Source organism: Doryrhamphus excisus, chromosome 17 (genome assembly GCF_030265055.1).
Source record: "Doryrhamphus excisus isolate RoL2022-K1 chromosome 17, RoL_Dexc_1.0, whole genome shotgun sequence".
Classification (NCBI taxonomy): Eukaryota; Metazoa; Chordata; class Actinopteri; order Syngnathiformes; family Syngnathidae; genus Doryrhamphus; species Doryrhamphus excisus.
In genome coordinates this window covers 15,289,268-15,301,382 of record NC_080482.1, presented here as the reverse complement: position 1 = coordinate 15,301,382, position 12,115 = coordinate 15,289,268, and the positions used below count along the sequence as shown (strand labels likewise).

General features: G+C 39.0%; 1 protein-coding gene across 7 annotated transcripts in view; it reads left to right on the top strand.

The window, feature by feature from the left end:
* Positions 1–12,115, top strand: part of LOC131105168 (sodium- and chloride-dependent transporter XTRP3-like) — a 42,013-nt gene that overhangs the window by 3,538 nt on the left and 26,360 nt on the right. For 4 of the 7 annotated variants that reach the window (XM_058053022.1, XM_058053020.1, XM_058053023.1 and 1 more), the window contains 2 exons: positions 1,584–1,717; positions 10,378–11,785. The gene's annotated coding sequence lies outside the window, so the exon portion shown is untranslated. Of the gene's footprint in view, positions 1–1,583; positions 1,718–5,343; positions 5,714–9,553; positions 9,954–10,377; positions 11,786–12,115 lie in introns of those variants that run through there. The other 3 variants (XR_009119885.1, XR_009119886.1, XM_058053024.1) reach the window with 3 other exon arrangements.

Sequence of the window (12,115 nt, the reverse complement as noted above, 5' to 3'; positions counted from 1 at the left end):
CCGTATTAGCAACCTCGCCACGGAGGCGTGGCCTTAAAGGAGCTGCTGAGTCGTGATGCGGAAGCAGCAGCCAGCGAACAAATGTTTGAAGGCTTTTTATCCGATTAGAAGAGTCAAAGAGCAGGCGGGGCCCGCTCGATGACGCCTAATAGCATTAGCTTGAGCTCCGGGGTGCGCCTCGACGGACTGCCAGAGAGACCCTAGCATCGATCCGCTCAGCCCTCCGGGGCCACTCGGACTCTCGCCTGGATCCGCTCTTTCATTTGTTCATGAAATATTGATATTAGATGCTATCTGGCGCTCCATATGGAGGTTATTTTTAAACTTTTCCTCATAATTTCATGTCGGATAATAAGTTGACTTGGGGCCGACATCCTGCGGCAAAACCCCTTTCACAAGAAAAGATGCTGCAATTGAAGGCAACACAATCAGATAAGATAATCTTTGCTACTATGGTGAGTCAAGATACTTGGCTGGAAAGAATATTACTGGCAAACAGCGCCCTCTGTCTGCAAACACCCTGCGGTGCATAACAAGGACAAACATGGCTGGAGTATGGAGGACTAAAACTGCCAAAATAATAAATAAATAAATAAATAAAAGTGAAAATAAAAACAAAAATGAAAGAAAAAATCACAAAATTTCATACACAAAAATAAATATAAATGGAAATAAAAACTAAAATAAATAATTATATAAATAAATAAATAAAAGCAAAAATAAATACAAAAATAAAAAACAAGTTTCAAAAATTAAAAATAAATACAAAAATAAATGTAGAAATAAATACAAAAATAAATATATAAATAGAATTACATATCAATAAATAAAAAAAAGCACTCTGCTCTCATATGTATTTATTTCATGCTGCAGACAATGTCAGCTTGATCGACATGTGAGCCTGATCTCTCTCCTCCCCGACGGAGCTTTTTCGCACTCACATGTCGATCAACCAATAGGCGAACAGTTCAACCCAAGACACACTTAGGACCGCCCCCTCATTTGAATAGTTTTTCCTTCTGCATTTCAAGCTGACATTGTCTGCAGCATGAAATAAATACATATGAGAGCAAAGTGGTTTTTTTTATTTATTGATATGTAATTCTATTTATATATTTATTTTTGTATTTATTTCTACATTTATGTTTGTATTTATTTTTGCTTTTATTTATTTATTTATGTATATATTTTTGTTTTTATTTCCATTTATATTAATTTTTTTGTATTTAATTTTTGGATTTTTTTTTATTTTTGTTTTATTTTCACTTTTATTTATTTATTTATTTATTATTTTGGCAGTTTTGGTCCTCCATACTGGAGACCGCAGCAGATGCAAAGTGTGATTGCATGGCGTGATGGAAGATCTTGTCAGTAAACTGACCGCTAATGAATCCACTGGCTTTCAGAGCAGCATGCCTCCACTCTGCTCAGCCGCAAAGGCTGGACAATCATCTCCTACACGCCTACTCAGCTCTTCAACTCCGCCTCCCTCTAATATAGAGGATCTTTGAGATGGATTTCTAGTATAGTAGATCCTGAAATTTCCTCATTTCTTTGTTTTCTTTGTTTGTCACATGTTTCAGATTACTAACACTTTGGGACTCCAGCAAGCCACAGTGAGAGCCATTATCCACAAATGGCCAAAACAAGAAACAGTGGTGAACCTTCCCAGTGTCAAGGCGGGACCCAAAGGCAGAATTGGCAGACTCTACACGAGGTAAGGTTCTACACGAATGTGAAGGTCGGTACACAGGAAGTCAGTCCAATAAGGCAAAGGTATCCAAGAGCGGCAGGCAGAAGGAGAGGTCGAAAAGCAGGCGAGGAGTGCTAGGACGACACCTGAATGTACAACGAACTTGCACCAGACAGGAGGAATCAGAGGCAATAAATAGCAAGCAGGAAATCAGGTGATGAGGGACACCTGAGCACAATCAGGCAGGAGGCGGGGTCTCCAAGATGGAGGCGGGGTAGGCAATGACAGTGCTTGATCAACCAAAATGACCCCCAAAAGTGCACAACAACATCAAAAGAACTGCAGGCCTCACTTCAGTAAAATACGGTGGTGGTAGTGTGATGGTCTGGAGCTGTTTTGTTGCTTCAGGAACCGGAAGACTTGCTGTCATAAACGACCATGAATCATCAAAAAAAAAAAATCCAGAAGATGTCCAACCATCTGTTGCCATCTGACCTCAAACTGAAAGCAACTAGCAAGTCCATCAAACAAAAATGAAGACCAGTCCAAGTCCTGATCTGAATCCACGACCTTAAAAAGGCTTGATTGCAGTTGTTGCTGCTAAGGGTGCGTAGTAGCTTTAGGGGGACATCCGTTTTTCACACAGGGTTACGTTTCATTTAAAAACTGCATTTTATGTTCGGTTGTGTTGACTAATATTTACATTTTTATTTCATGATATTTTCCCCGCCTCTCGCCCGAAGACAGCTGGGATAGGCTCCAGCAGCCCCGCGAGCCTCGTGAGGAAAAAGCGCTAAAAAAATGAATGAATGATGATATCTTAGTGTGACCTTTCACTCGCCTTTTTGCAGTGGAGCCCAAATAACAGCAGAGCCTTCCTGTCCAATAGAGGATCTTTGATCAGTATAAAGATGTTTGCTTGTTTTAATTTGAGACTTTATGACTATATGACTATATTATCAATTTGGTAAAAATGTAAAAATATCTTGCATTGATTCGATCTACAAAATAAGCAAAAGGAGAAGCCCCCCCCCCCCCCCCCCCCCACACACACACACACTTAGTAAGCATGAAAAAAGCTTGTGCAAACTGTACAATCAGCACATGTGTTATTACACATCTTTGCTCTGCTAAAGAGCGTCCCGATGTGCTGAGATATGAAACGCCATGAACGTTAGCATCCTGCTAAGATAAGCACTTTGCAGCTCGTCTGCAGGGGCAGTAAGCGCTGCGGTCAGAAAACGCTGATTTGGGTGCAAATGGGGGAATTAAATGAGTCGTTGCGGTGCAGCCTCGTTAAATCACATTTGTGCTGAGAAAAAGCAAAACGTATTAGATTAGCCTCGCTTTTACATCCATAAACAACGGGTAAAAACAAGATGCTAATCAGATGACAGGAAGCAAAACAATTTAACATGCACTGACTTTATTTAGAGTCCAATAAACCAATCAATAGGCATGATTTGAATACATATTTCCGCTTCTTTATATCAACTAGTGCAGGGGTGCTCATTAAGTCGATCGCGATCTACCGGTCGATCGCGGAGGTGGTACTGGTCGATCGCTGGTCGATCGCGGCGTGACATTAAAAAAATATCATCCCAGCATCAATGCCGTCACTTGATTGATATACAGGGCAGCCATTCAGATGACAACTGAATGTTGCCCTTCGGGCGACCAATCAAATCAAACAACGTCTCTAAGTGCAGCAGAACTTACGATGTCAGCCTATCATCCATCCCCGTTACTTGATTGACATACAGGACAACCAGTCAGATGACAACTGAATTTTGACCTTTAGGTCACCGCTCATGTGTAAACAACGATGCAAAGTGCTAAGCTAGTCGGCGAATTGCGTCAGATTTTAAGCCCTCGCTAAAGTTTATGGTCACTAAAATGAGTGAAGGAGCTGGACCAAGTAAAAAGGCAAAAACTGGACCAAGTAAAAAGGCAAAAACATATCACTTCCATACAGATATGGAATATTATACGGATATTATGATACGGATATTATCCATAACTGACAAACATTTGGAAGTGTGCTTGAGGCTGGCTATCAGCAGCTACTGTCCGGACTATGCATCCCTGGCTGGTTCAATTCAGTGCAAGTCATCAAAGTAAACTCAGGTAATTACAAAAAATGTTAATAGTTAATTATGTGTGTTTTGCAATATTGGCTCATTTGGTTATGTAAGGTACATCAACATACATTGTACGTACAAATAATCCTCAATACATTTGAAAATAAATAGATGTTTTGCATTTTTGTAGTGGGTAGATCATTTTGACTCGGTCATTTTAAAAGTAGCTCGCATGCTGAAAAAGTGTGAGCACCCCTGAACTAGTGCGTGGTTACGGATTGAAACATCTTAAGAACTACCAACTGGTGTGGAACCCAAGATGCGGGGGCAGGAAATACAACAAAAATGTTTATTAACAAAAAGAGTCCACACAGGGTAAAAGTACAAATGAACAGAGGTTGCTAGGCAAAAATAACACTAGCCGGAAGACGGTAACAAAAAACACAAAAATGTTAAAAAACAGAAAAAAACCCATCAGGCAAGTACTCACGACCATATAATTAAAAAAAGTATATTAGTAGTAGTAGGCAAACTCACATTAGTGGATTTTTTTAATCATAGGTAGAATGAAAGAAAAGGTAAAATAGCTCCCCTGCAGGACAGTCGGATAAATGCACCATGCTTAGTAACCATTTTAATCCATCTACTCTAGCAATCCCTCGTTTATCGCGGTTAACTTACTCCACAACCGACAGAGATTAGTACATTTCTGGCAAGTAGGATTTTATATTTAGAAATGGAATATTCTTGGTAGTTAGAGCATAGAAAACTTAGTTATTAGAGCCCTCCAGAGACAAACTAACACCCCTATAGTCACCTTTAAAACTTTAGGTTTTAGCTTTTGCCTTGTGTTTTTACTATGTATTTATGTAAAATGTATTTATAATATATTATTTTATTATATATATTATATATATATAAATTATATATATTATATTTTATATATTATTATATTGTATAATACAGTAAAACTCGGGTATATCGGATTCAATTGTTCCCACTGGTTTTGTCCGATATAAGCGAAATCCGTTATATGCGTATACCGGAAAATGTCCGTTTTACGCATATATCGGATTTATATCCGGTATATGCGTAAATGGGATTTTATCCGTTATAAAAAGGCACTTCCTTGACTATGTTTCCAATGTACCTGGACGCGCAGGCAACGCTGCAAACGCTGCAAATGACGTCGTATAGCGGCCTGTCACGATTTGGCGAATCGGAGCGCCACGATGCGGCCATCCGATATATGCGAGGGAAATTTCATGGAAATGCATTGGAACGGGACTGGAGATTTTGTCCGAAATAGGCGAAATCCGTTATAAAAAATCCGATATATGCAATGAATTTTTATTGGAAATGCATTACAGAAAAATCGGTTCTTGTGAGCGAATTTCCGATATATCCGAGTCTGATATATCCGAGGTTTACTGTATGAATAAATAAATTATAATAACAATGATTGTGAAATAGAAAGAGACTTGCTGGTCTGAAGTCGTCAGGTCTGTGGTCCTGGAACGGTCCACGAGGTAACTTCCCGGTCTCGACCAACATTATTTGACTTTCCAGAGCATCCGGAGGCCGATAGGATGAGATGAACTTTGAGTGGTCTTTGCTCTTCTGGCCCTTCATGAATATACTCGGCAGGAATGTTCCATTCCTTACTTTGTGTTGACAAAGTTGTGCAAAGGCCCGATTTGGATGAGTCTTTCTGTTGTGGACTTTGATAGAGAAATCCAGCGGACTCTTGGAGTCCTGTGGCGGGAACCACGGCCTCAGTCCTGCTGACACATCCTGACACCATGTGAAGCGGAGCTGCTCATCAAAGGAGGACAGCGAGTTCCTTGGATTGTGTGTAGACATTTAGCAGTGTTAGTTCCAAGCCAGCTTTGGTTTGTTGTCATGTTAGGGAGTTTAGTAACCGGGACGAGACAATGGAATGGACGGACAAGTCTTTAAAAGCAATGCTTGGTAACCACAACGACCTTTTCATTTGAATAAAAGGATGACTGGACGCTCTACTGAACACCAATACATTTATTGTCCTTTTATTGGTAATTGAGAAAATCAAATACAGGCCGCAGTGTCTGACCCGCTATCCATTTTGGTAGGATCCATGTATGGTCGGAGTGTCTAAAGCAGGGGTGGGCAAACTTTTGGACTCGTGGGCCGCATTGAGTTAACAAAACTGTGCGGGGGGGCAGAATATATATTTTTTTAAAACACACACGATTTTACACTTATAATTCTAACAGTCCACCTTGAATTATTTGTCTAATTTTATGTATTTATTATATATTATAATGATTAATTATATTATATATATATTAATTTTATTATTATATATATTATATTTAATATATTATATTTCATATATGTATTATTTATGTATTTATTTTATTTATTTGTATATATGTATATTTGTACATATATATATATTTGTATATATTTGTATTTGCTTATAATTCTAACAGTCCACCTTGAATTATTTGTCTAATTTTATTTATTTATTATATATTATAATGATTAATTATATTATATATATTAATTTTATTATTATATATATTATATTTCATATATTATATTATATTTCATATATTTGTATTTATTTATTTAATTTATTTATTTGTATATTTGTATATATATATATATTTGTATATATTTGTATTTGCTTATAATTCTAACAGTTCACCTTGAATTATTTGTCTAATTTTATTTATATTATATATTATATTTAATCTACATATTATATATATATAATTCATTATATATATTATAATTATATTATTAATTACATTATATATCAATTATATTATATTTTTATATATTTATTATTTATTTACTTTGTATAATTTTATCTGTAAACGTGTCAGATTATTAGCTATATGTTTTAAATATGTTCCATATATCCCTTTTTTCCAGAGCACTTTAAACATCAAACCACATCAAACTACAAACTTTAATTTTACATTTTAATTTTTTTTATTATTATTTTTATTGTTTTGTTTTTTTTTACTGAATAAGACATCCGACTTGCAAGTCATGTTGCCAGCATGTATGTTAAAAGTTAGAAAGCAACTGGCGGGCCGGATTCAAACACTTAGTGGGCCGCATGTGGCCCCCGGGCCGTAGTTTGCCCACCCCTGGTCTAAAGTGACACATTCTAGAAATTTAACAAGAAATAATTAAAAACTTACAGCAGAAATGGAAATAATCAGCAGCTCACCCAGCAGTATGTTTAAGAATAAAGTCAAAATATTAACAGCAAGGCTGCATGGAGGACAAGTGGTTAGCATGCAGGCCACACAGCTAGGAGACCCGAGTTCGATTCCACCCTCGGGCATCTCTGTGTGGAGTTTTCACATTCGCTCCGTGCACGCGTGCATTTTCTCCGGGTACTCCGGTTTCCTCCCACATTCCAAAAACATGCTAGGTTAATTAGCCACTCCAAATTGTCCATAGGTATGAATGTGAGTGTGAATGGTTGTTTGTCTATATGTGCCCTGTGATTGGCTGGCCACCAGTCCAGGGTGTACCCCAAACCCCGAGATTCAATATTTTGTCTTTATTCTATTGAAATTACTGCATTTTTTTTTTTTTTGCTTTTGTTGTTGTTGCTTTAATTTTTGAAAGTTTTCTAATTAAATTATGTTTTTAGAATGTGCCACCGGACCATAAAAAAACAGCTGTGTGCCACAAATGGCCCCTGGGCCGCACTTTGGACACCTCTAGTTTATGTGTTGGTGCTATGTACCTGTATGATCTCCACCAGCAATCATTTTATCCCTTCAGGTTAGGAAATATGAGACGCCTGATGGCTCTTTCAACTTTTTATTTATGTGGCTGTGAGCCGGTTGGACCGGTCCAGGAGTCAGGAGGTTAATTAGCTAGGTTAATTAGCCACTCCAAATTGTCCATAGGTATGAATGTGAGTGTGAATGGTTGTTTGTCTATATGTGCCCTGGGATTGGCTGGCAACCAGTCCAGGGTGTACCCCGCCTCTCGTCTGAAGACAGCTGGGATAGGCTCCAGCACCCCCGCGACCCTTGTGAGGATAAGCGGTAGAAAATGAACAAATGAATATTAACAGCAAAAAGTTGCACTCTAATGAGAAAAAGTCCTAGTCTTACGAGAATAATGTCATACTATTATGAGGAAAAAATGTGATTTCAGTAGCATAAAGTTTAAATATTCACTCATTCAATACCAATGATGTACCATTTTATTTAGTTTTTCATAACATTGTGACTTTAAAAAAATAACATATATTTCTTTAAATCATTCAATCCAGGCCATTTTTCAAAAGACAGCCCCCTCGGTACTGGACATTTTTGATGATTTTTACTGATTTATCAAGGCACATAGAATATTGTGTTAAGTTTCAGGAAAATATGAGTTCCCAACTAGAAAAGGGAAGAAAACCAGCTTAAACCAGCCCTTCATATTCCATTATCCTTTCGAAATCCACAAGACAAATATAGGTAGTGTGATGTCTCAATACCTCCGTTAGATGGCAGCATTTAGTAACTGCTGATTTCGGCAGTGATAACAAAAAAATCCCTTCAGTACTTTCCCACTACTGGTGGTCCTAACGTATGGAGGACCAAAACTGCCAAAATAATAAATAAATAAAAGTGAAAATAAAAACAAAAATGAAAAAAAATCAAAAAATTAAATACAAAAAAATAAATATAAATGGAAATAAAAACAAAAATATATACATAAATAAATAAATAAAAGCAAAAATAAATACAAAAATAAAAAACAAGATTCAAAAATTAAAAATAAATACAAAATAAATGTAGAAATAAATACAAAAATAAATATATAAATAGAATTACATATCAATAAATAATAATGTTTTTATTTCCATTTATATTAATTTTTTGTATTAAATTTTTTTATTTTTTTTTTCATTTTTGTTTTTCTTTCCACTTTTATTTATTTATTTATTTATTATTTTGGCAGTTTTGGTCCTCCATACTAACGAGTTATGTTCCTATAATGCCAAAATAAGTCACTGTGCACATGATGGACATACAATACAGTAATGAAAACCCCAAATACAGTAATTAAATGAAAATATTTTTTTAAAAGAACCAAAAAAAAAAGAACCTCACAGGAGCAGATCCTTTAACACATTCAAGCAGCCTAGCAGTTGTGTTGTGTCTGTCAACGTGACTGAGGGAGAAGAACGGCTGAGTGCAGAAAGGACAGTTGAGATTGCTGATGTTGTTTTGTCATGGTTGTGGCCGTCAGTAGCCTGTTTTCCTGTTGCAATGAAGAGATTGTTGATCGACCACCTTCTCATCACAGACTTTTTCCATGGAGAACGTTTTCCATGGAGGGCCACATACTAAAATATCAAAGGATGGCTGGGCCAATTTAACGTTTGTGCTGTGTGATATAGGTGAATAAGCCTCTCATACATACATAATACCAATGTTTTCTCTTTAAATCACACTTTTTTTCTCACTTCCATTGTTGTTTTCCATATTTCAACAGTGACATTTTTTTCTTGTAATGCTATGGCTTTATTCCCATAATATTTTCACTTAATTTTCATAGTTTGATCACTTTTTCTTAGCTTATTTTCTCCAATTTGTAACATCAATCTTTTTGTTTCTCAGACTTTTAGAAACAAACCTTAGCAAATAACATCTTCTGTCTTTAATATTTCAACTTTATTCATCTAAAATGACTTAATTAATTAGGGGGTTAGGGTATAGGAGTGAAGGGGGTGAAGGCGGTCTTGATAGCTGCTGTCATAAGCGAATAACTCGAGAACGGTGCACGGGCTTTCGTGTGGGACCACTTCCGACTTCCTGTCCCCGCCGGAAAAGGGCGCAATTGGCAAAAACCGGTTGTATCTCGGGAACCGGAAGTCGTACAGTGTCGGGGGTGGTTTCAATTGAAAGCTGGTGGTCGAATCAGCGTGGGTGGAAGTCGCGTCCGTCCCGATACGAGCTTCCGTTGTGGAGTAATTGGCGAAAAACGCTTCCTCCATTGAGATTGCATGGTCGGAGTTGCAGTACGTAGGAATGACCACCAGGTGTTGGTATTCGCCTGCAGTGTATTTAATTGGCCACCAGATGGCGACATAGTATTAGGGTTAGGTGTAGGCATAGGGTTGAAGGAGGTCTTGGTAGCTCGTAGCAAAACGAAATAACTCGAGAACGGTACGTCCTACGGCATTTTTCCCGAGGCCGACCCCCCCATAAGTGGGCACGGGCTTTCATTTGGGACCACTTCCGACTTCCTGTGAGCACCGGAAGGGGGCGCAATTGGCAATAAACGTCCGTATCTCAGGAACCGGAAGTCGTAGAGCATCGGGGTGGTCTCAACGGAAAGCTCGGGGTCGAATTAGTATAGGGTCCTCCAGCCTCCAGCCCGCTCAAGGACTTCTGGAAAACACAGAAGAAAGACAAGCCAGGAGAAGGCAGGGATTGAACTTTAGGTTTCCTGACATTTTGATAGACAATAGAACTGGTTGGTGCATCCAAATCATTTTCTATGCCGCTAATCCTCACTAGGGTTGCGGGTGTTCTGGTTGGTGTCAAAGCCAATTTAATGTTTCACTTTTTTTGTTTGTTTTTTTTTTAGGTCACACAGCCATTTGAACTGGTGGGTACGGACCTCATTGGCAAACTGACCACCACAAACAATGGACACATGTATGTGTGCGTGATGGTGGACTATTTCCCCAAGTGGCCACAAGCCTATCCCCTGAAGACAAAAAGGGCTGAGGAGGTCACGGAACAAATACTGAAATTTGTTCATCATTTGGCCCATAACTGACTTTATCTCCAAGGCCTCTAACAGGTAATGTCCCTCAGATGGACTCCTTCCTGATCCTATCCATCCTGGTCACTCTCAACCATCTCAGTCTGGCCCATAACTGACTTTATCCCCAAGGCCTCTAACAGGTAATGTCCCTCAGATGGACTCCTTCCTGATCCTATCCATCCTGGTCACTCTCAACCATCTCAGTCTGGCCCATAACTGACTTTATCCCCAAGGCCTCTAACAGGTAATGTCCCTCAGATGGACTCCTTCCTGATCCTATCCATCCTGGTCACTCTCAACCATCTCAGTCTGGCCCATAACTGACTTTATCTCCAAGGCCTCTAACAGGTAATGTCCCTCAGATGGACTCCTTCCTGATCCCATCCATCCTGGTCACTCTCAACCATCTCAGTCTGGCCCATAACTGACTTTATCTCCAAGGCCTCTAACAGGTAATGTCCCTCAGATGGACTCCTTCCTGATCCTATCCATCCTGGTCACTCCCAACCATCTCAGTCTGGCCCATAACTGACTTTATCTCCAAGGCCTCTAACAGGTAATGTCCCTTATATGGACTCCTTCCTGATCCTATCCATCCTGGTCACTCCCAACCATCTCAGTCTGGCCCATAGCTGACTTTATCTCCAAGGCCTCTAACAGGTAATGTCCCACAGATGGACTCCTTCCTGATCCTATCCATCCTGGTCACTCCCAACCATCTCAGTCTGGCCCATAACTGACTTTATCTCCAAGGCCTCAAACAGGTAATGTCCCTCAGATGGACTCCTTCCTGATCCTATCCATCCTGGTCACTCCCAACCATCTCAGTCTGGCCCATAACTGACTTTATCTCCAAGGCCTCTAACAGGTAATGTCCCTCAGATGGACTCCTTCCTGATCCTATCCATCCTGGTCACTCCCAACCATCTCAGTCTGGCCCATAACTGACTTTATCTCCAAGGCCTCTAACAGGTAATGTCCCTCAGATGGACTCCTTCCTGATCCTATCCATCCTGGTCACTCCCAACCATCTCAGTCTGGCCCATAACTGACTTTATCTCCAAGGCCTCTAACATCTAATGTCCCTCTGATCCTATCCATCCTGGTCACTCCCAATGAGAACCTCACCATCCTCATCTCTGCTACCTCCAATTCTGCTTCCTGTCTCCAGACCAAACAACATGGCTGGTCTCACCATGGTTTTGGATACCTTTCTTTTCCTTGGGTAAACACCATTTTTACAATTAGCGGTCTAACAATGAGGGAGACTGGGCAAAGGGTCAGAAATCCACTTATGGAAGGTTGGGGTAGTAACACAAAAACAAACATTTCTTAAAATGTATAAAAGATAAGTTAAAAATGTGAACGGCATGATATCAAAATATGTTTTTGAGGAATACCTGGAATATGAAATGATAAAAAAAATTTCATTACGAAGATATTTCAAGAAAATAACCTGACCAGGTCATTTTTGACCCACAAAGAGAACGTGCCATTTAAATAGACCGCCTGTTTAGTGCGGCTGCGCACAGTGGCTGCCCATGATACGTTTGTG